Source organism: Urocitellus parryii, chromosome 2 (genome assembly GCF_045843805.1).
Source record: "Urocitellus parryii isolate mUroPar1 chromosome 2, mUroPar1.hap1, whole genome shotgun sequence".
NCBI classification, from domain to species: domain Eukaryota; kingdom Metazoa; phylum Chordata; class Mammalia; order Rodentia; family Sciuridae; genus Urocitellus; species Urocitellus parryii.
In genome coordinates this window covers 38,247,091-38,268,695 of record NC_135532.1, presented here as the reverse complement: position 1 = coordinate 38,268,695, position 21,605 = coordinate 38,247,091, and the positions used below count along the sequence as shown (strand labels likewise).

Genomic DNA, 21,605 nt, shown 5'->3' with positions numbered 1-21,605 from the left:
CTTGAGAACATCTTTAGCTGGGCACAGTGACACATGCCTATAATTCCAGTGGCTTGGGAGGCTGAGGCAGGAGGACCACAAGTTCAAAAGCCAGCTTCAGCAATTTAATGAGTCCCTAAGCGACTTAGCAAGACCATGTCTCAAAATAAAAGGGCTGGAGATATGGCTTAGTGGTTAAGCACCCCTCGGTTCAATCCATGGTAACACCCCCCACCCCTGAAAAAAAATCTCTGAAGTGTTTTAAGAAAGTACATTACATACAGGGAAATGAAACAATGCCTGTGAGAAGGCAGTGGAGCAACACTGTCAAAGTATACAAATAATATCTTTCAGAAATGACATGGAAAAGCTAAGTTAATCAAAAGATCAGAACCACAAAGCATGTTAAAGGAGGTTGCTTTAGGTAGGAAAAAAATATAATGAGGTGGAAATCTTCCCCACCTCTCCAGGATCCTGGGGATGGAAATTGGGGCACTTTACCATTGAGCTATATCCCCAGTCCTTTTTCATTTTGAAACAGGGTCTCACAATATTGCCTAGGCTGGCCTGGAACTTACAACCACTTGCCTCAATTTCCCGAGTAGCGTGATCACAGGCCACTGCACCCTGCTCCTAAATGGAGATCTTTACAAAGGAATAAATAACACCAGAAATAAAAGCATGTAGGTAAATATGAAAACTTTTTCTTTTTAAAAAAATCCCTTTAGAAGAGAATGTACTTTTAAAGGACAAATGATAATGTATTTAAAATAAAAATAATAACATTTAGGGATCTGTGACATATTTAGAAGCAAATTATTACAACGGGAAGAATCTGCCTGAAGGTAGACAGTGAAATCCAAACAGATATAGCTAATATGCCAATAAATGAGGTAGAAAGTATTTAATTAAAATTGCTAGCACTACTTAATACAAAAGGCAGCATTAAAAAAAGAGGAAAAAGGAAACAAGTACAAAAGGGATAAATAGAAAACAAATAGCAAGATATCAGATTGAAATCCAACGCTATCAATAAGCAGATTAAGTGGACATGTTCCAAACACCCCAATTAAAAATCAGATATCATCAGATTAGACAAAAAAGGCAAGATCCAATTGTATGTTGTTTACAAGAAACTAAATATGACAATATATATTCAAAGGATGAAAGAGATATACCATGCTAATATTACTTAAAAAGTGAAGTAGCTATACATGTTAATAAAGTAGATTTCAGAACAAAGAATCCTAATAGGCATAAAGAGGATAATGAGGATAATGTTATAATGATAAAGGGGTTGGTTCCTCGGGCTCATACACATCCAAAACATTTCTGCATGTAACAATTTCAACAAGCATGCAAAAAAAAAAGAACAAAAAGGAGAGAAATACAAATCCACAGCCAAAACTCAGGATATAAGTATTCCTTTCTCAAAAATTCACAGGAGGCTGGGGTTGTGGCTCAGTGGTAGAGCACTTGCCTAGCATGTATGAGGCACTGGGTTCAATCCTCAGCACCACATAAAAATAAATGAATAAAACAAAGGTACTGTGTCCATTTACAATTTTTAAAAAATGCTTAATTTTTTTTCACAGAAGAAAATAAAATTAGTAAGGATACAAAAGACTTGAACAGTTCTACAACCAATTTGACCCAACTTACAGAAACCAAAAGAACAACCTTATGAAAGCAGTACACATTCCTTTTAAATGTACATGGTATAATTACTAAGAGAGATCATATTTTGGGATATAAAAGAATCCTGAAATAATTTAGAAGAACTTAAATGCTATACAATATGTTCTCTATCATACTAACTTAGAAATCTTTAATAAAAGATATTATAAAGTATTTTGGACTGAATGAAAACAAAAAAGATGATATATCAAAATCTTTGAGCTAGCTGGGCATAGTGGTGCACTTAATCACAGCAACTCAGAAGTCTGAGGCCATCCTCAGCAATTTAGCAAGATCATCTCAAAATAAAGACCTGGGTTTGATCTACAGTACCACTTACCCCCACACTCAAAATCAATGAAACAAAAACTGACTATTTAAAGATCAATAAAATTGTTAAGTATCTACAAAAGTGACAAAAAGACACAAATAATCAATATCAGGAATAAAACATAAACCACACAAGATCTATGAGAAAATACAAGTGAATATTTACCTAATCTTTGGGTGGGTATTATATAAAGTTGTTATCTAACGAGATATAACTGAGAATAATGTATTTAATTTGGTTATGACCCCTTTTTCTGTCTTCATTGATTGTAAAACTCTAGAAATTTTTTTTGTGGTGGTACCATTTACCTTATTCCTCTATCCTTTGTATTTCTTATAAATAAGAAATTGTATCTAAAAGCACAATAAAATATAAGCTAAATGTTTCTTTAAATATATATATATATATATATATTTTTAGTTGTTGATGGACCTTTATTTTATTTATTTGTATGCGGTGCTGAGAATCAAACCCAGTTCGTCATGTGTGCTAAGCAAGTGCACTACCACTGAGCCACAACCCTAGCCCCAAGCTAAATGTTTTGACAAGATAATTTTATAAGTTCACAAGACAGTTCAGGAAGCAATGATGCCCCATCATTCCATTATGAGTGATCTGTGTTTGATGTCCAAGTTAAATGAGGAATTTTAGGGTGGGGCAAGTCTGTTTTTCTTTTGAAAATCATAGATTCATGTATGTTTACATCTTCAGTATGTTTCAGTGCCAGACATTCTTTTGGTGCTATCCTCCTAAGGTGACTTCCTTAAAGATTAAGGTATGAGGCAAAAAAAACCCTTATGTAATATTACTATTATTATTATTATTATTATTATTATTATTTGGTAGCTGTAATTGAACCAGGGGGCACTTAACTGCTGAGCCACATTCTCAGCCCTTTTTAAAAATTATTATTATTATTATTATGAGACAGGATCTCACCTACTTAGGTTGGCCTCCAATTTGCAATCCTCCTGCCTCAGCCTCCCAAGTCTCTGGGATTACAGGCATGCACTTGTAACATTATTTTAATAAGGTATCTAATCACAAGGAGCAGGACTAAGGGAAAAAGGGAATAAAGCAAAGAAGGAGGGAGTGTCAATATGACAGTGTATGATCAAGCTGGCCACCCATTTCATTTGTTTGATGGAAACTCTAGAAGCCTGATAATACTGCATTTCAGGATCACACTTGGGAGGCAGGTGGATAAAAGGGAAAGGAAAAATTTATTTTTATCTTCTATTGGTCAAAGGCTTGTCCAGTAAGCCATTAAGTTCCCTACTCCGGATTTTAACTCTGTACTTCCAGATCCTGCATGTGTAGTTCTGGGCTGTTGATTCCAGAGCAGTGTCAACAGAGAAACCCTGGGGCAGGAAGGAAGGGGCTTGCAAATGGCAGAAGATGAGGCCTTGTGGGGTTATATGTGCCTGAGAGCTTGCACAGGGCTGAAATGAGACAAGTGAATCCTAGAAGATCTGTGATGGCATATAAGATGCATTGAAAATAAATGCTTAAGGGGCTGGGACTGTAGCACAGGGTGGAATGCTTGCCTATTAGCATGGGTGAAGCTCTGGGCCTGATTGCCAGTATAGATAGATAACTCAAATTTTCCCAAATATGGCTGGTGGGAATCCTTCCAGAATGATTCCTGCATCAGTTTGGTATAATTCCATTCATACACATCTTGAACTTTTCTTGCTTTCTAGTTCAACAAAATGTCCCTGGCTTAGCTTGTGTCTTCCCTATCCCAGATCTAGAATGAGTCATTTCTCCAGGGAGTCCTAGTTCTTTTTAGTGAAGAACTAACTGTATTTAGAAAAGTTGGTGTATCAGGGCAAATCATTGCTACTGGGATGTCACTGTTTCTAGATCTTTCAGTGGTCAAAGTTAAGAAACAGACTTTTTTTTAAAATTTGTGCATTATAATTTTAACAGTGGAATTCATTATGCCATATTTGCATATGCATATCACATAGTTTGATTGTTCCCCTTCTTCAGGAAACACACTTTTAAAAACTATTTGTTGTACTGATATTTCATTTTATATTCTAATCTATTTGTAGGGTGTTAACTCTGTTTTTTTTTTAATCTTATTTTATTTTCTGTTATATTAAAAACCTATGTTCTGGGTTAGGAATGTAGCTCAGAGGCATGCTAGCTTGCCTAGCATGCTCAAGGCCTTGGGAACAAAAGAAAAAAAAAAACCTTCGTTCTAATAACATACCAGCATTTGCTTTCTTTCAATATACCTGATAAAAAATTCAAAATAGCAATACCAAAGTTACTAACAATAAAACTACTAAACATTGTTTAAAGAATTCTTTGCAGTTAACTTCTAATTTAACTTTTAATGTAACTGGTAAGTATATATGACAGCCATTAGCAAGTCCTAATATCATAATGTTAAATTATTTTACCTATTAATAAAAATAAAAGTTCTTTTTCTATTAATTCACAATTGAGAAAATTTCATCAAACGAGATTTTAACTCCTCATTATTAGAGAACTTTAACTTCTCTATTATTAACAATACTGATTGATTGATTAACAGGGCCTCACTATTTTATCCAGGCTGGTCCCAAATTCCTGGGCGCAAGTGATTCTCCTGCCTTAGCCTCCAGTGTAACTGGGACTACTGGCACTTACCACCACACCTAACCTTAACTTTTTGGTTATTAAATAGTAACCTGTAGATAATGTAGCCCAATGGAGTGCCTCAACTATTGAGAAAAGCATACAGGAAAAGTTAAAAAAATGTAAATGATGCATACAGATGAAATTATAGTCAGATAACATCATGATGTGCTAAGTAAAGCAATGATTCTATAGTTATTTGATATGGATAAGTGATGGGAAAATGATTTACCTTATGTGATAGCATAACGAAACATAATTCTAAATTACCTTCTCCATCATAGCAATCACACACACATTATTGAATAGTAATAAGGTTTTAAGGCTTAGATTCTAACTTGGTACATACTGTAATAATTTGCTAGTACAGAAATTTTTAAGGCACATTATTAAATTGATTAGTCCATTAAATTAAAACATTGCTGGTTAAAAAAGTGTATTGTCAACAGCAATAACAACTACAGCACCAAAACAGGTTTTTCATGCTCAAAAATTTAAAAAAAGATTCTAACGTGTAAAATATTAAACACACAAATATCTTTTTAAAATATACATCTATTTTTATATGAGAACTGAACCCTATGCTTCACACGTCAGTCAAGTATTCTACCACTGACCCTAGCCCACAAATAAATATTTCTATGATTAACTACATCTGCAATTGATGTGCATTAATACTAATTTTACTTTAATTAATAAATTTGTTTATTTAAATATACAAAAGTGGGGGCTGGGGTTGTAGCTCAGCGGTAGAGCACTCACCTAGCACATGCGAGGCGCTGGATTCCATCCTCAGCACCACGTAAAAATAAATAAGTAAAAATAAAGGTATTGTACTGTGTCCAACTACAACTAAAAAAATAATAATAAAGTAAAATATGCAAAAGTGATAAGAAAAAGTGTACTAACTAGAATTCTCTGGATTGCAAGTGGCAGACCCAATGCAATTAAGTGTAGCAAAAAGGATATTTAAGGATTATGTAACTGAAAAGGCTAAGATTAGAGCAGTGTTTCTCAGCTGAGGGAGACTTTGCCCACCACCAAGGGGATCTTTCATAATGTCTGGAGATGCTTTTGATTGTCCTAGTTGGGAGTCTAGTATTGGCATCCAGTAAGAAGAGACCAGGGATGCTGCCAAGCATACTAAGATCGGAGAACATGTATCTCCAACCAAAATTTACCCAGCCAAAAATGTCAATAGTGCCAAGGTTGAGAAACCATGTATTAACACCAACTTCAGCCCAAACTTAAATATTATCATTGGACATATCTCTCTTTTGCATTGTTTTCTCCTGTGTTGTCTTCATTAATAGTTGGGCTCTCTCCACATGGTGGCAAAGAAATGGTTCCTAACAAATGACATAGCCTTGGTCCTCATGTTCTCAAAAGTATCTTAATATCTATGTTAATCTTTGAAAAATGATTCTGATCCTGCTAGGCTTAGGTAAATGACCATAAACTAAAAGAAACTGTAAGAATAGGATTCTGGGAGCTGGAGTTATGGCTCAGTGGTAGAGTGCCTGTCTAGAATGTGTGAGGCACTGGGTTTGATCCTCAGCATCAAATACAAATAAATAAATTAAATAAAGGTATTGTGTCCATCTACAACTAAAAAGAAAAAAGAAAAGAATGGGGGGCTGGGGTTGTGGCTCAGAGGTAGAGTGCTCACCTAGCATGTGTGAGGCACTGGGTTTGATCCTCAGCACCACATAAAAATAAAGATATTGTGTCCACCTATAACTAAAAAGTAAATATTAAAAAAAAAAGAATGGGATGCTGTTATTGAACAGCCTGGCTGCTGAGTGTGTATGAGGACTTTTAGTGATTCACAGCCCTCAGAGGTAGGAGAAAGGCATAGTGAGTGGCTCACATGATGTGGCTCTAGAGACTTGACTGTGGAAAGAGCAGCTTCAAGTCTTCTGTCAGCTTTTTTCAGACATTAAGTGAAATGTTGGGTGACATTAGCCATACTATGAGTGTAGAGTTAGACTCACCCAATTACATTTGTATATTATACAATACATTCCACAATCCAACATGGTTGCCCAGCATCCCCACTTACCCTTTCCCCCCATCTACACTTTCAAGAATGGTCCTGCCTAACATTAGGCAAGTTTTCCAAATGAGATGATTAATAGTGCGTTCACTCTTGCTCAAACTGGTTTACCTGCTGCATCCAGCTTTAAGATCTCTATTGGTATGTGCTCTTAATCAGTTTGAAGTCGTTACTTATGGTCTAGCACCCTATGGCTCAAGTATAAATTAACCACCCCAAAAAACAAGGCAAAGGGAAAGCAGGATAATTGTTCCCATGTGAAAAAGGGAGGTGAATAAACATCAATATAGGTGATGTTTTGTTGGACAGGAAGAGCAAGCTTCCTTGCCTGGAAAGAGAAATTGGATGAGTTCCTTAGTTACAAAACCGGTTACCTCTGGTTCTAAACTCTCCCATATCCATTGTCCTCCAAAGTCACATTTGAGAGGGCACTAAGGTAGTTCTTGTCTGGGATCTTTCCTGCAGAAACAACAGTTGTTTTGTGGTCAGTTTTGGGGCTTTGGGAGTTTAGAGGGGATGGGTGGGCAGGAGTTGTGGCTCAGTGGCAAAGCACTTGCCTTGCAAGTATGAGGCACTGTGTTCGATCCTCAGCACCACATAAAAATAAATAAATAAAATAAAGGTATTGTGTCCATCTACAATTTTTAAAATATTAAAAAAAAGAGTGGATGGGCAATCACAGAATACAATTTCTCAGGCCTTAAATTTCTTTGAAGCTATAACTGCCCTGGATTCATGTTTGCCTTTTAATTACAACCTGCTACTGTGAATTTTGACTCATCTAACAGTCCTTACTGTTCTGCCTATTACTCAAACCCCTAGGTTAACTGCTTCCATCTTGGCCTTTTTTCCAAACAAATGGAGCCAAACTGCCCCTTACATCCAGGCTGCATCATGACACAACTCACTTTATTCCAGGGTTTACTGTTATCTTGGTATGACAAGGAGGAAGTGGTAGGAGATACTTGGTGTTCAGTCTTATCCTAGATTCAAAGTACATTTTTCTGCCCCCATTTTGCTCATACCAATTTAGAGCACGTCACTGAGTTAAGTATGCAGAAACAACGCTTAGGGAGTTCTTAAGCTTTCAGATTTACTACATGCCTCTTTACTCTTTCCCATGTAAGCTCATTCTTTGTCTTCTATTTAAGATACTTTGGCTCAAATTCTACCCAAGTGGAGCTTTGCAAACCACATATTGCACTGTTTCTGATTATGAGTCATTCTACTTAGTACATGGCACACCACAATAGCTTGTAGATGTGTAAGTTGTGTGCACTTGTGTATTTCTGTGTGGCTTGATTTGGCTGGATGATTTTCTGCATTCATGCAGTGTTTCTCAAAAACGAAACTGCACAAAAGCACACATTTACATTATGCTGTAATTGTTCCCTAATATATCAATCACGCTGGAACAAGTCTGTGTTTTCAAAACAAGTGTTATAGCAGAAATGATAGTATTACTTTTACTATCATAAAATACATATGTATGTGTTAGAGTAGGCTAAAAAATATTGTGACCCTATTGCTATAATTTTCTAATATGGGCAACCACAAACCTTTGTGTTTTAAGTGGTATTTACCTCTCATTTATTCCCATCATCTTTTCCCCCTTCACTTTTCATTCATGCTTGTTTCTCTTTTTCTATTCCTAAAGACCACAAAGTAGACATAAAATAATCATAGCCACACATTCAGAATTTGGTTTATTTGTTAAATAACCTTATACCAAGAAGGGAGACCCACAGCAAAGAAGTTATTTCCTACCTTTTTTCCCAGAAGCCTGTGATATTGCCCATGTGCCATAGATAAATCAAGCTCTTCTTTCTTATAATTTCCATTTCAGACAGAATTAATCATGTGGCCCCAGAAGCTGCTTAAAAGATTTTCAAAATGCTTTCATAAAAGCAGAATATAGAAGCAGTTGTCTAGTCATAATGGAGGTTAGCTGAGAGAATGAAGTCCACATTTCCAGTTACCCATTAAGTGTTAATCCTAGACCAAATGTGAAAAACTTTTAAAAAGTCTTCAATTAACCTCAACAAGATGACAAAAACATAACCATTCTAGTTTCTCTCTTATATTACTGTATAGCCCACTTCTTTGTGCTTTTCTTAGGAAGGAGCCAAAAAACACAAAGTATACTCAGATCAGTGTACTCAGCCAAGAAGCTTTTCCTCTCACTGCCCAGTACTGCTGCTGCCCTCCCTGCACTGGTCCTCAGTGATGAGATCTACCATGCCAGCTCTATTTCCCTTATGCCAGTATATATAGTGATAGTAGATAATAGGTGTAACCTCTGAAGGATATAATGTGATAAGCTGTTGTGAACATTCTTCACTTATCAAGTAGCTATAATTCCAGGACCCAAACTCTTTTTTAGGGTGAAGGGACTGGGAATTGAACTCAGGAGACTCAGGAGCACTTCACCTCTGAGCTACATCCCCAGTCCATTTTATTTTTTATTTCAGTATAAGTTGCTGAAATCCTTGCTAAATTGCTGAGGCCAGCCTTGAACTTGTGATCCTCCTGCTCAGCCTCCCAAGTCACTAGGATTACAGATATTCCCCATGATACCTGGCCACGGCACAAAACTCTTTAGAATTAGGCAAATCCAGATTTAAGTGAAAAATAATTATAATGTGTCTTTAAACTGGAGATAATAGTATACATTTCCACACTGGTTGTAAGGATCAAGAGAAATAGTATACCTAGCGCCCATATTTAGTAAGTGCTAAATGTTAGTAGTCACTGCCCTCCTCATAAAGTTAAAAAAAATTAGTTTTTAAAAGTATATAAATCCACTTGTGGTTTGCCCTGTCATTACTCTGGAAAGGAGCAGAGACACTAGAGAAGTCACACAGTGAGTAATTGGCATCATTTACTGAACACATAAGAGATACAAGGACTATACTAGTGTTTCTGGGAGATACACATCTACCCACCAACAAATCACTAAGAATACATTTTTAAGAATTTTTGAGTTTGTACTATACCAACAAGATCAAAGCAGATCCATTAAAAGAAGTAGTAACATGGATGCAGCATTTTTTAAAAGCACAGAGTAGGGACACAGAAACCCTGGATTTTGGTCTAGCTATACCTTTTACTTGTCATATACTCTTGGAGAATCGATTAAATTCCCTAAGCTTTAATCTCTACACATGTAAGGAGGAATATTTGTCCTAACCCTCAATAGGCTTATGGAAATTTTAGATATGGACACACAACTCAAACAAAGTAGGAAATTCACATAATGGAATGGGTTTAAAGAGTAAATATATAACTTTTCCTGTGATATGAAACAAACTGGAAAAACTCCCAGAAGACACTATCATTAGATCCACCATAATGGAGCTGAGGGAGCAACGTAAAAAAATGTTTACCTTATATCAGATTATCCTAGCCAAAAGGTAGAATGGGGGCAAGGGAATTGGGACTATTAATCACTAAATCAAGTAAAAAAATAATAACCTCAAAGGTTCTAGAAGTACTTTGAGGTTCCACAATATTTGTGGAGTTTGAAACTAAATAAATTAACAAGTAAATGCTCCATTATCTTTATTTTATATTCTATTAGTCATTTCTTTTATTCCATCAATTATTGGACAGTTTCTATTTGATACCAAGTAGTTTCTATACTGAACTTCAGTTAATATTGTCAAAACTTTTAGGGTTTTTAACTAGCATAGATAGTGCTTTGCTAAGACTTAGATAAAGAGAAATAGATATAATCTAAGAGGTGCATAGATTAACTAGCATATCTACCTTTGGGCAAAGAAAAAAGACCCCTTTCTATAGGCAAATGCAGCCCTGTGTGAGCCTGGCACATGGCCTAGTAGGGGATGGTTAATGAGCTGGATTTCAGCCTCCACTCACTCTGTTGGCCAGGAGCCTTTGGAGCCTTTAGCCATAAAACTAAACACAGGGGCCTGAACCCTAAACAATGGCAACTCTCTGTTACAATATTCTTATCACCTCAATGTATAGTATACATTCATTCAAACATCTTGGACACAGAGTGGAATAAGGAATTTATATTCTAATACCAAAATACAAAAGTACAAGGTAAAAAAAAAGTTATAAATCACAAAAGAAGAATCAAAGAAATACTCTAAAATTATAGAAGATAAACATCAACCCAAATTCTATCTCAAGTAATTAGAGAATTTCATAGAGTAGATGACACCAGAACTCAGTCTTTAATGATGAGTCTGATTTGGTCACATGGATGTAAAAACAAAGGGGATTGGGAAGTGCCAAATGTAAACAGCAAACAATTTACTTTGTTGTATGCAAATGTTGTGTGAATCATAGTAGTAAAAAATATGGAAAGGCAGGTTGGGGTCAGATTACTTTGAGACTACTAGACTAAGAAGTTAGGCTAAGGAGTTAAATTTTTTTTTGAGCAAAAGGGAGCCACAATGAGATCAGAACTTTCTTTCATCAATGTGACCTTGGTAATGTATTAAGAAGAACCAAAAGAGCCAAATAAACTTCTACATTAAAAAGAAGAAGAATCAAAAGAGCAGAGAAACAGTGATGAAATTAAAAGCAACTGAGGTAATCTTAGATTATAGTGAGAGTAACTGGTCAGTGGGAATGAGGGGTTATGTAAGTATCAGAGACAACAGGTTTGGCAACTGTTAGGGTTTAGATTTGGAATGTCCCTCAAGGGCTCATGTGTTGAAGTCGTGTCTCCAATGCAGCAGTGTTCAGAGTCTAGCTTTATGGAAGTAATTGGATTTTGAAGGCTCTAACCTCATCAGTGGATTAATCTATTTGATGGATTAATAATTTCAGTGAACTATTGGGAAGTGGTGGAAACTATAGAAAGTGGAGTTGAGTTGATGGGAGTGAGTCTTTGGAGGTGTGCCCTTGGGAACTATATCTTGTCCCCCAGCCCCTTCCTCTCTTGCTTTCTCTGCTTCCAGCTGTCATGAGGTAAATAGCTTTGCCCTGCCACACCCTTCCACTATGAAGTTCTGCCTCACCACTGGCCCTGAAACAATGGAGCTAGCCAGCCACGGATAGAAATCTCTGAAACCAGAGCCAAAATAAATCTTTCCTCCTCTAAGTTGATATGTATTTTTGGTCACAGTGAGGAAAAGCTGACTAATACAGCAACTAAATAAGTGTGGATGGTAATTGAGAGAAGAGTCAAGATGACAATGAGTTTCCATGTCTGTTGTGAAAGAGCAAATGGAACCACAGGAAGAAAAACAAATTTATAAAATAATCAGTTGCTTGATAACAAAATCTAAGGTGCTGGCAAGACATCTACACATGGATACTATGTAGGAAATTGAACATAAAAAACTAGAGCTTAAAAACAGGGCTGAAGCAGTCTATGTAGGGGTCTCTGATTGCCATCGAGCCGAGCGGTGGAATAATATGATAGAAACCAGAAAAGGGTGATAGTAGAAAGAAATGGTGACTAAACAAACAGTGGTTAGAGAGGGAGAGGAGAAAGAGTATGCTCTCACTATGACCAAAACCGGAGACTTTAAAGAGCAAGAAGTGAGCTGGGTGTGGTGGCACAGGCCTATAATCTCAGCTGTTTGGGAAGCAGAGACAAAAGGATCACAAGTTTGAGGCCAGCCTGGACAACTTAGAAAGACCCTACCTTAAAATTTTAAAAGGTCTGAGGATATAGCTCAGTGGTAGAGTGCTTATCTAGCATGTGCAAGGCCCTGGGTTCAAGGTTCAATCCCTAGTAGTCCATAAAAACAGTGTTCAACAATGTTAGAAACAGATGAGTGTCTTTCTAGCCCTACAACTATTTTTTTAGGGCCCACGTTCAATTCTTATAAAGCAAAGGTATTAGGCCAAAGGGGCTTTTGGAAAACCACTTAGGACAACAGGGATATTCCTTAAATTCCTAAAAAGATAGGGTGATAGTAAAAAAGACCAAAGTCAGGCCTAGAGCCCCAGAGTATAGCAAAGTATGAAGCAGGCAGAGGACTACAGTCGAGTCCTTCTGGAACTGGTAGTATTGGCTGTCCCACATAGTATGGCTCAACTGCCAGGTCTTGCCTATGACACAGGATAAGAGGTTAGATTCTTAGTACTACTTCATGCAACAAATGAATAGGTCAGGGTAAAATTAGGATAATGTAGTGAGATAATGGAGGCATAGGCTATCTATTGTTTCCAAGTGCTGGATAAGGAATGGAAGGTCAGCTTGAAGGGCAAATGAAAGGTTTTTTGTTTTTGTTTTTAACTTTGATCTTGGTTGGTTGAGTGAGCCAGACAGGAGGAACACACAAGATGAGAAGGAGATAATTAATGGGGCAAGATTCTTGAGCCCACAATGGAAGAAATCCAGAACATCCTAGAAAGGTTAACCTCCAAGAAGAATGATACATACTTTTCTAAAGTAGAAAGCGTTGAGTACAGACTCTATCCAGGTAAAGAGGAAATTAACTTAGGAAGCATGTATTTGCTTTGATTTTTTCTGAAAAGTTAAGACTCAAGGTCATTTAAAAGAGGAGACTGGAGTAAAAGAATGTGAATTTGAGCAGAATGCAGACCGGAGATACACACACACACACACACACACACACACACACACACACACACACTAAAAACACCATATGAATACAGAAAGAACAAAAGCTCAAAGGCCATAACTCATGTATACCAAATCCTAAATTTAACAATTACCACTATTCTACTTAGAGAGCCAAACAGTTTAACAACAAGAAGGAAGCACATGCTGTGGTTTCCCACCATCTTCCCAATTTAAGAAATAGTAAAGGATAAGGTTAGGAAGCAGGTCATGGAGTCCTGGGGTACAACATGTAAGTAGAATCATAATTAGCAAAATGGGCTCAGTGCTATGACCATTGGCAGATGGTCATATCTTCTCATATTTCCCTGCCCTTTTCTACTGAATCTATGCTCTGTTTTCTCCATAGCTGGGCCTTTTATGAAAAATTCTTGTCCAATCAGTTGAGAACACAAGATACCTTTTAGTAAAAGAACAATTCCCACCCTGTTGAAAACTGACGCATGTTCTCTTTTTATAAGGTGTCATACTCTAATTTTCCAAGTTTCAACAAACTTTCACTTTTCTACAAATTACTGAAATGAGAACTACACAAAAGTTTTGTGTTGGAAAATCATATTATTACTGTAATAAATTTTTACGAGTATAGTGTGTGAACTGCTACTCTGGATTTAAGAAAAACAGGTTCTAAAAAGAAAATAGAAAAAAGGGACAAAGAAAGAAGTAGGCTGGGTGAAGGGACAGAACCTTGAGTTATAAACTACGCATGTCAAGGGAAACTAATTTCAAAATGTCTTTCTGTGTGGTTAAAAAGCTTGTTATAATAATGGAAGTACTTTAGATGGCATTCAATTCAAACAAAGCCATTTATGGCAAAGAAACGTAACATTGGTAATAAAAGATATTCAGGTAATTTACGGAATGGAAAAATGTGTATTGTATTAGTACAGTATTTTTTAAAAATATTTTTTGCAGTTGTAGATGGACATAATACCTTGATTATTTTTTAAAATTTTATTTACTATAACTGTGATGACTTATAAAACATGATGTCAAGTATGGGAAATAATTATAATCTCCTAATAAATGCAAACAGAATGGCATCGTGTTTTATAAATAATATACACTAGTGTCCTTTTCTAGCTACTTATTCTAAAAATGTCTTTTTACATTTAATTTCAAAATAAATTGTCATTCAAGAAAAACTTTTTATTTGATATGCTTCTCATTTTTGAAAATCCCTTACCTTCTTCTTTTCTAGTTCCACTACCCAAAGTTATCCACGTTAATAGTTTAGTGCTATCCTTCCAGATCTTTTTTCCAGGCATATACTTACATATATGTCTGTTTGAATATACACTGAGACAATTTGAAAAATGGGATCAGAATACACATACTTCCTTGTAACTTATTTTTGTCTTTCTGAAGATCTTGAACTTCCTTACATGCAAGATTTAGTAGATGTACTTTATTCTGTTAAAGAGCTGTGTAGTATTCTTTAATACTGTTGTATCACTGTTAACCACTTTTCTACATGGAGACATTTAGGTTTTTGTTTTGTTATTTAGCAACTTATTTTTAACTTATTCACTCATATGCATAAATCAGAATTTAACTTATCATGCTAGTTCTATATTAAAAGAACCTATAAAATTTAGTAGTAAAACTTTTTTTCTTCAATTTTAATGGATTTTGGCTCCTCATAGCTGATAGTCATAAAAAAAAGTTAATGTTTCCAAGGCAATGTTATCAACAATTTCGACAGCTGGATGTGAAATACCAGCAATTCAGGAGGCTAAGGCAGGAGCATCACTAGTTTGAGGCTAGCCTCAGCAATTTAAGGAGGCTCTAAGACACTTAGGGGGAGACCCCAACTCAAAAGAAAAGATAAAAAGGGCTCGGGAAGTAGTCAAAAGGTAAATTGCCCCGGGGTGTTCAATTCCCAGTACTGGGAAAAAAAATTTAAAAATATATATATCAGTAAGAAAGAAATGGAAGTCAGAACCCTAAATTGTTATAAAATTAAAACTTTGTAAGAAACAGGAAATAAAAACAAGCAACTCCCCACCAAAAAACCTTCAAAACCAACAACACACACAAAAATACTACTTATTGATATATTTACTCAGCATGTATTGAAAAAGAACTATGTTCTGGACATCATTCTATATATTGAGAACACAAATATATAAATAAGCCTTAACTGCTAAAAACCTCAAAATCTAGGGTGCAATAGAGTAAAAAGTAATTATAGACATTCAAAAGTTAAGAAATTCAACCAAAATAACAAAACTTTTAAAGCAAATTTGCAACTTACAAACTCAGCAGCATTCTTATTCTTTAGAAACAAGAAATAAAACAAACATCACTACAATAACAAAAAACTTTAAAAATATATAACAAATGTCAGCGAGTCCATACTGATATAAATCATTGAATAATGAATAAATGGGACAGAAGAGACAAATCTGTGCAGAAGAATTCCAAATAATTAGCAGGTAGAGCATAACTCCTCATTCCTTAAGTGTAATTTATCCATACTAACTTCTTTCCAGAAGGATACTATGAAAAGGGTGACAGTAACTTTTTCATGAAGAAACCTGACAAACACTACCTCACCCCAGGGATCAATGTCAACATCAACAATAACAACTCGTGTTGGCAGGATGAGATGAAAAAGGCACTATACTTCTGTGGTCTTCCTCTTCAAAACCCATAACCCAAATCTAATAATGAGAAAAACATCAGAGAAGTCCAAAGTGAGGACCATTCTTAAAAATGCCTGCCCAGTATTCTTGTCAACTGTCAAGGTCACCAAAAACAAAGTTTGAGAAACCATTGTAGCCAAGAGGAGCCAAAGAAAACATAAAGACTAAATGTAATGTGGCACCCTGGAATAGAAAAAGCACAATAGGTTAAAAAAATGAGGAAATCTGAATTAAAGTAGACTAAAATTAAAGTATCAATACTGGATCATCAGGGCTAATGATGTAGCTCTGTGGTAGACTACTTGCCTACGTGTAGGAGGTCCTGGGTTTGATCTCCCATCACATACAAGATAACACAAACACAAGATAAAATTTTAAAATATTGGTTTATTAATTGCCACATGTTAATATGTAATAGTCAATTAACAGATTGCAGGATATGTGGAAAACTTTTTATTATCTTTGCAATTTTTCTGTAAATTCAAAACTTTAAAAATCAGGCTTATTATTAAACATCATTAAAAACTTGAACTGGGCATGGGGACATACCTGTAATCCCAACTGAATGGAGGCAGAGGCAGGAACTACAAAGTTGGAGGCCAACCTCAGCAATTTAGGGAGACCCTGTTTCAAAATAAAATATAAAAAAGGGCTGGAAATGTGGCTCACTGATTAAGCACCACTGGTTTCAATCCCTGGTACCAAAAAAATACATAAAAATTAAAAAGGTCTGGGGAGTTGGGTGTAGTGGCTCATGCCTGTAATTCCAGTAATTCAGGAGGCTGAGGCATGAAGACAGCAAGTTTGAAGCCAGCCTCAGCAGTGTAGTGACACATTTTCTCAAAATCAAAAGGACTGGGATATATGTAGCTCAGTGGTAAAGTGCCCCTGGGATCTCCCAGTATCAAACAAATAAATCAGCCAGCCAGCCAGCCTGCTAGCATAAGGAAGCTCAGTGTGGTGGCCCACACCTGTAATCCCAATGACTAGGGAAGCTGAGGCAGGAGGATCACTAGTTCAAGCCCATCTCACAATTTAGTGAGACTGTCTCAAAATAAAAAGCCCAAGGGACATAGTTCAGTGGTATTATGTCCTAGGTTCAATTCCGGGTATTTCACAAAAACAGGGTGGGGCAGGATGGGGCTGGGGATCTAGTTCTGGGTAAAGTGCTTCCCTAATGTGTGCTAAATCCAGGGTTCAATCCCCAGTACCATTAAAAAATATACAATTGGGCTGAGGACGTGGCTCAAGCGGTAGCGCGCTTGCCTGGCATGCCCCGGGTTCGATTCTCAGCACCACATACCAACAAAGATGTTGTGTCTGCTGAAAACTAAAAAATAAAATATTAAAATTCTCAAAAAAAAATATACAATAAAATAACCCTTGAGCTATTTACACATATATCAAAACATTATGTAGTACTTCATTAATATATAGAATTTTTATGTATCAGTGTAAAATAAAACAAAATATTAAAACCTTGAGAATTAATGTCTCAGAATACTTAGTTTTTGAAAGTCATAAAACTCTAATGGTAGAAATACAGGAATATATGAATATATTATTTAAATAAAGGAATAAATATATGGAGATGTGTTCCAACAAGAATGACTAAATAAGTTTCATGTGTATTTTATAAGAGAATGAGAATACCAAATTATGTATTTTGCAGTTTTTGACAGTGAACTAATTTCATCAGAATTACAGCATTTTAAAGCTACAATTGACGAAATCCACAAGAATATATTAAGCAGAAAACCCAGGGACACTTAGCCACCCAGCTTTTTTTTTTTTAATATCTTTTTAGTTGTAGATGGACACAATATCTATATTTTGTTTATTTATTTTTATGTGATGCTGAGGTCGAACTCAGTGCGTCATACATGGGAGGTAAGCGCTCTATCACTGAGCTACAGCCCCAGCCCTTTTTATTTTTTCATTTTGATACAGTGTCTATTTAGTTGCTCAGGACCTTGCTAAATTGCTGAGGCTGGCTTTGAACTCATGATCCTTCTGCCTCAGCCTCCCATACTCCTGGGATTGCAGGAGTGTGCTACTGTGCCTGGATGTAAACTGAATTTAAGTTTTCACAATACAAAGCATTCCAATTAAACAAATAATGAGACAACTGTATATTAGAAAATAATTAACCTGAAATATTTCACAACATACATGGCAATAAATTTCAGGACGTTAAAAAACATAAACATAACAAAATTCCAAAAACAGCTAAAATAAAACAAAATATTTTACAGTATCTTAGGGAAAAATTATGAGTGCCAAATAAAAAGAAAAATAAATTCAAATACATGAAAAATAAGACTTTTTCTATAATTAATAAAATAAAAATTGCAGGAAGAATTATAACAGACCAGGAGAAATCATTACAAAACCTGCTAGGGGGCTGGGGATGTGGCTCAAGCGGTAGCCCGCTCGCCTGGCATGCGTGCGGCCCGGGTTCGATCCTCAGCACCACATACCAACAAAGATGTTGTGTCTGCCGAGAACTAAAAAATAAATATTAAAAAAAATTCTCTCTCTCTCTCTCTCTCTCCCCCCTCTCACTCTCTCTTTAAAAAAAAAAAAAAAACCCTGCTAGGCAAAATATCCATGTGTAAAATTATATGCCTATGTGAAAGTACATATTATTTATACCTAAATGGAGATGGGTATGAAAGTTCAGTTGTGCACTGTCAAGGAAGTATTTCCAAGTAGAAATATAAATGCATGAAGACAGAAAAATGCAGAGCCATGTTAGCAAAATGATTTGGTAAACTACAGAAAACAGGCACATTTACAGCAGTAGCTCCCCATTATCCACAGGGCAGGGGAGGTACATATATTCCACATGCACAGTGGCTTGACACCTCAAATTGTACTAAACCCTTTAAATACTGTTGTTGTTTTTTTTTCTGTACAAACCTAAAGCTTAATTTACAAATTAAGGGATTAACCATACTGATAATAAAAGGGAACAGTTATAACAACATGTTGTAAAAAATTGCCAGCATCACTACTCTTGCACTTTGGGGCTGTTACTAAGTAAAATAAGGGCCATTTGAATAAGCACTCTGACACAATGTGGATATGAGGCATAAAGTGATGACTCACATCTCAGTCAGGACCAAGCGGGACAGCATGAGATTTCATCATGTTACTCAGGATGGTACTCTATTTAAAGCTTATAAATTATTTATTTCTGGAATTTTCCATGTAATATTTTTGGGCCACATCGAGGATAACTAAAACTGCAGAAAAAAAGATCACAAATGGGGGTTGGGAAAAGTAATGATTAGATTATATGATTAGTTAGCTACAACTTTCTGGAAAGTAATCTGGTAATAATAATTACGAATGTGTTCAACCTCTCTTCACCCAAAAATACAATTTATGAAATATTCCTACAGAAATAATCCTAAGGGGTAAAAGAAAACAATTAATACAGAAGATTTTCAAAGCAATGCCATTTGTATTAAGAAATTTTTGAAACAGTTCAAAAGGGAAATGGTTAACAGATTATAAGGCAACACACTGGATAATAACTATAAAGAGAAATGTGGACCACACATCAATATATAGAAATATATTAAACCACTTTGTATCATTTTTATCTTCAAGTAAGAGAATACCCAGAATATCCATCTAACATTGATTTAAATAATAAGGACTTTTAAATAATTCCTATAACTTCCAAAGTGTGGAAGTTCTTGGTTGAACAGCTTAGTAGTGTCATTAAGGGCCAGTTGATTTCTACCTTCACCTTTTAGCCATCCTCAGGCTTGTAGCCTTGTAGCAGCAGGATGATGCATTAGTTCTTTATTGCTATCTAATAGATTATTTCAAATTTAATGGTTTAAACCAAACAAATATGTATTATCTCACAGTTTCTGAGGGTCAGGAATTGGAAAGTGGCTTGGCTAGGTGCTTCTGGCTCAAAGTTTCTTATGAGGTTGCAGTGGCCATGCTGAGAGGTGGACTTTTTTTTTTTTTTTTTTTTTTGGTGGTGCTGGGGATTGAACCCAGGGCCTTGTGCATGCTAGGTAAGCACTCTACCATCTGAGCTCTATCCTACCCTGCAATTCTGAACAGAGCTATAGTCAATAGGAATCAGGAAGGCCTGTCTGGGGTTGGAAATCTCTTCCATGAAGGCTCCCTCAAAAGACTTCTCTTTACCTCACAGGAATCTTTACAACATGGCATCTAGATCCAAGAGAGAAAAAAAAAAAAAAAAAACTAAGGTAGAAGCTTCAATGTCTTATAATCTCAGAAGTAATACCCTATCACTTCTGCCACATTCTGTACCAAACTAACTCTGGTATACTGTGGAAGGAGACTACATAAAGGTAAAAATACCAATAGGAACCAGGTGTAGTGGTGCCCACCTATAATCCCAGCAGCTTGGGAGACTGAGGCAGGAGAATCACAAGTTTGAGGCCAGCCTCAGCAATTTAGCAAGGCCCTAAGCAACTTAGCCAGATCCTGTCCCAAGATAAAAAATAAGAAGGGCTGGGGATGTGGCTCAGGTTAAGCATCCCTGGGTTCAATCCTCAGTACCAAAATAGAAAGAAAAAAAAAAAAAAAACCCAATGGAGACCATCTAAAGGCTATCTACTCTCTGACCCTCAGTCATTCACATTGCTCCCTTATACAAAACTTACTTCCTCCCAAACCCCAAAAGTCTCATTATGTTATAGTAATATATAAATATATAATGTTATTATATGTATTCAACATATAAAATATATAACATTATATATTCAATATTATATATATTATATATTTACATATATATATATATATTTTTTTTTTTCCAGTCCAGTATCTCATCATTTAACTCAAATCCATGTGTGGATGAAGTTCCTAGAGTTTAATTTCTTAAGTATTCCTCCAGGATAATTTTTCTTGTTTTATAGATCTGTGGGCTGAAATAGGGGTTGGCAAACTAACATTTGGGCCAAATTTGGCTATTGCCATTTATTATTGTCTATAACTGCTTTCACTCTACACACACAAAGCCTACAGTTGCAATTCCAGTTGTTAAACAATAGTCAAATCACTTAATAGCAATCAGATACAAAGGTTAAAAAAATGGGTATAGAAAGGGAAATTGGACTTTCTTCACAAAATTCTCTTATATGAGGGGAAAATACATTTGTTGGAAGCCCTCCAACAAACTTCGACATCTCATCGGCTCAGATAATATAATACAATTACCCCTAAGTGCAAAAATCCTAGAAAAACAAGTGTCAAGTTTTCATCCACGGTCATGGGAAGAAGACAGGAAAGTACAAGATTTTGTTTTGACTTACATAGACAAATCAACAATCAACCACAAAAGTAAACTAAAGAGCACAGCGAACATATACAAATTAGTAATTCCAAACTACACATTCTGAGTATGTATTGCTAAATTCCAAAAATTAAATGGTCTATCTCACTGGTGTTAAAAAGTTGTCTTTAAATTGATACAAATTTAGGTGAAAAGAATTCTAAATTAGTATTTATCAGTATCATTATATAGTGTTTTATAATATTCAAAGAATGTTCACATATCTATTCTTTCCAACAGCCTTGAAAGGAACGTAAAACTAATATTATTATAGCAGTCTCAGTAAAGAAAGTGAAGTTCAGGAAAACTAAATGGCCTAACTTACATGCTATAACTGTAAGTGCTATTTTACCAGGACTGAAATCCAATGGCTGTTTCTACTG

At 35.7% G+C, this 21,605-nt stretch overlaps 1 protein-coding gene across 7 annotated transcripts in view; it reads right to left on the bottom strand.

Annotated features, from left to right (window-relative positions):
- Cab39l (calcium binding protein 39 like) overlaps window positions 1-21,605 on the bottom strand; it is a 124,536-nt gene that overhangs the window by 77,948 nt on the left and 24,983 nt on the right. For 2 of the 7 annotated variants that reach the window (XM_077795167.1, XM_077795168.1), the window contains exon 4: window positions 16,443-16,517. The exons of the other annotated variants lie outside the window; for them this stretch is intronic. The gene's annotated coding sequence lies outside the window, so the exon portion shown is untranslated. The remainder of the gene's footprint in view (window positions 1-16,442; window positions 16,518-21,605) is intronic. 7 annotated transcript variants of the gene reach the window in all.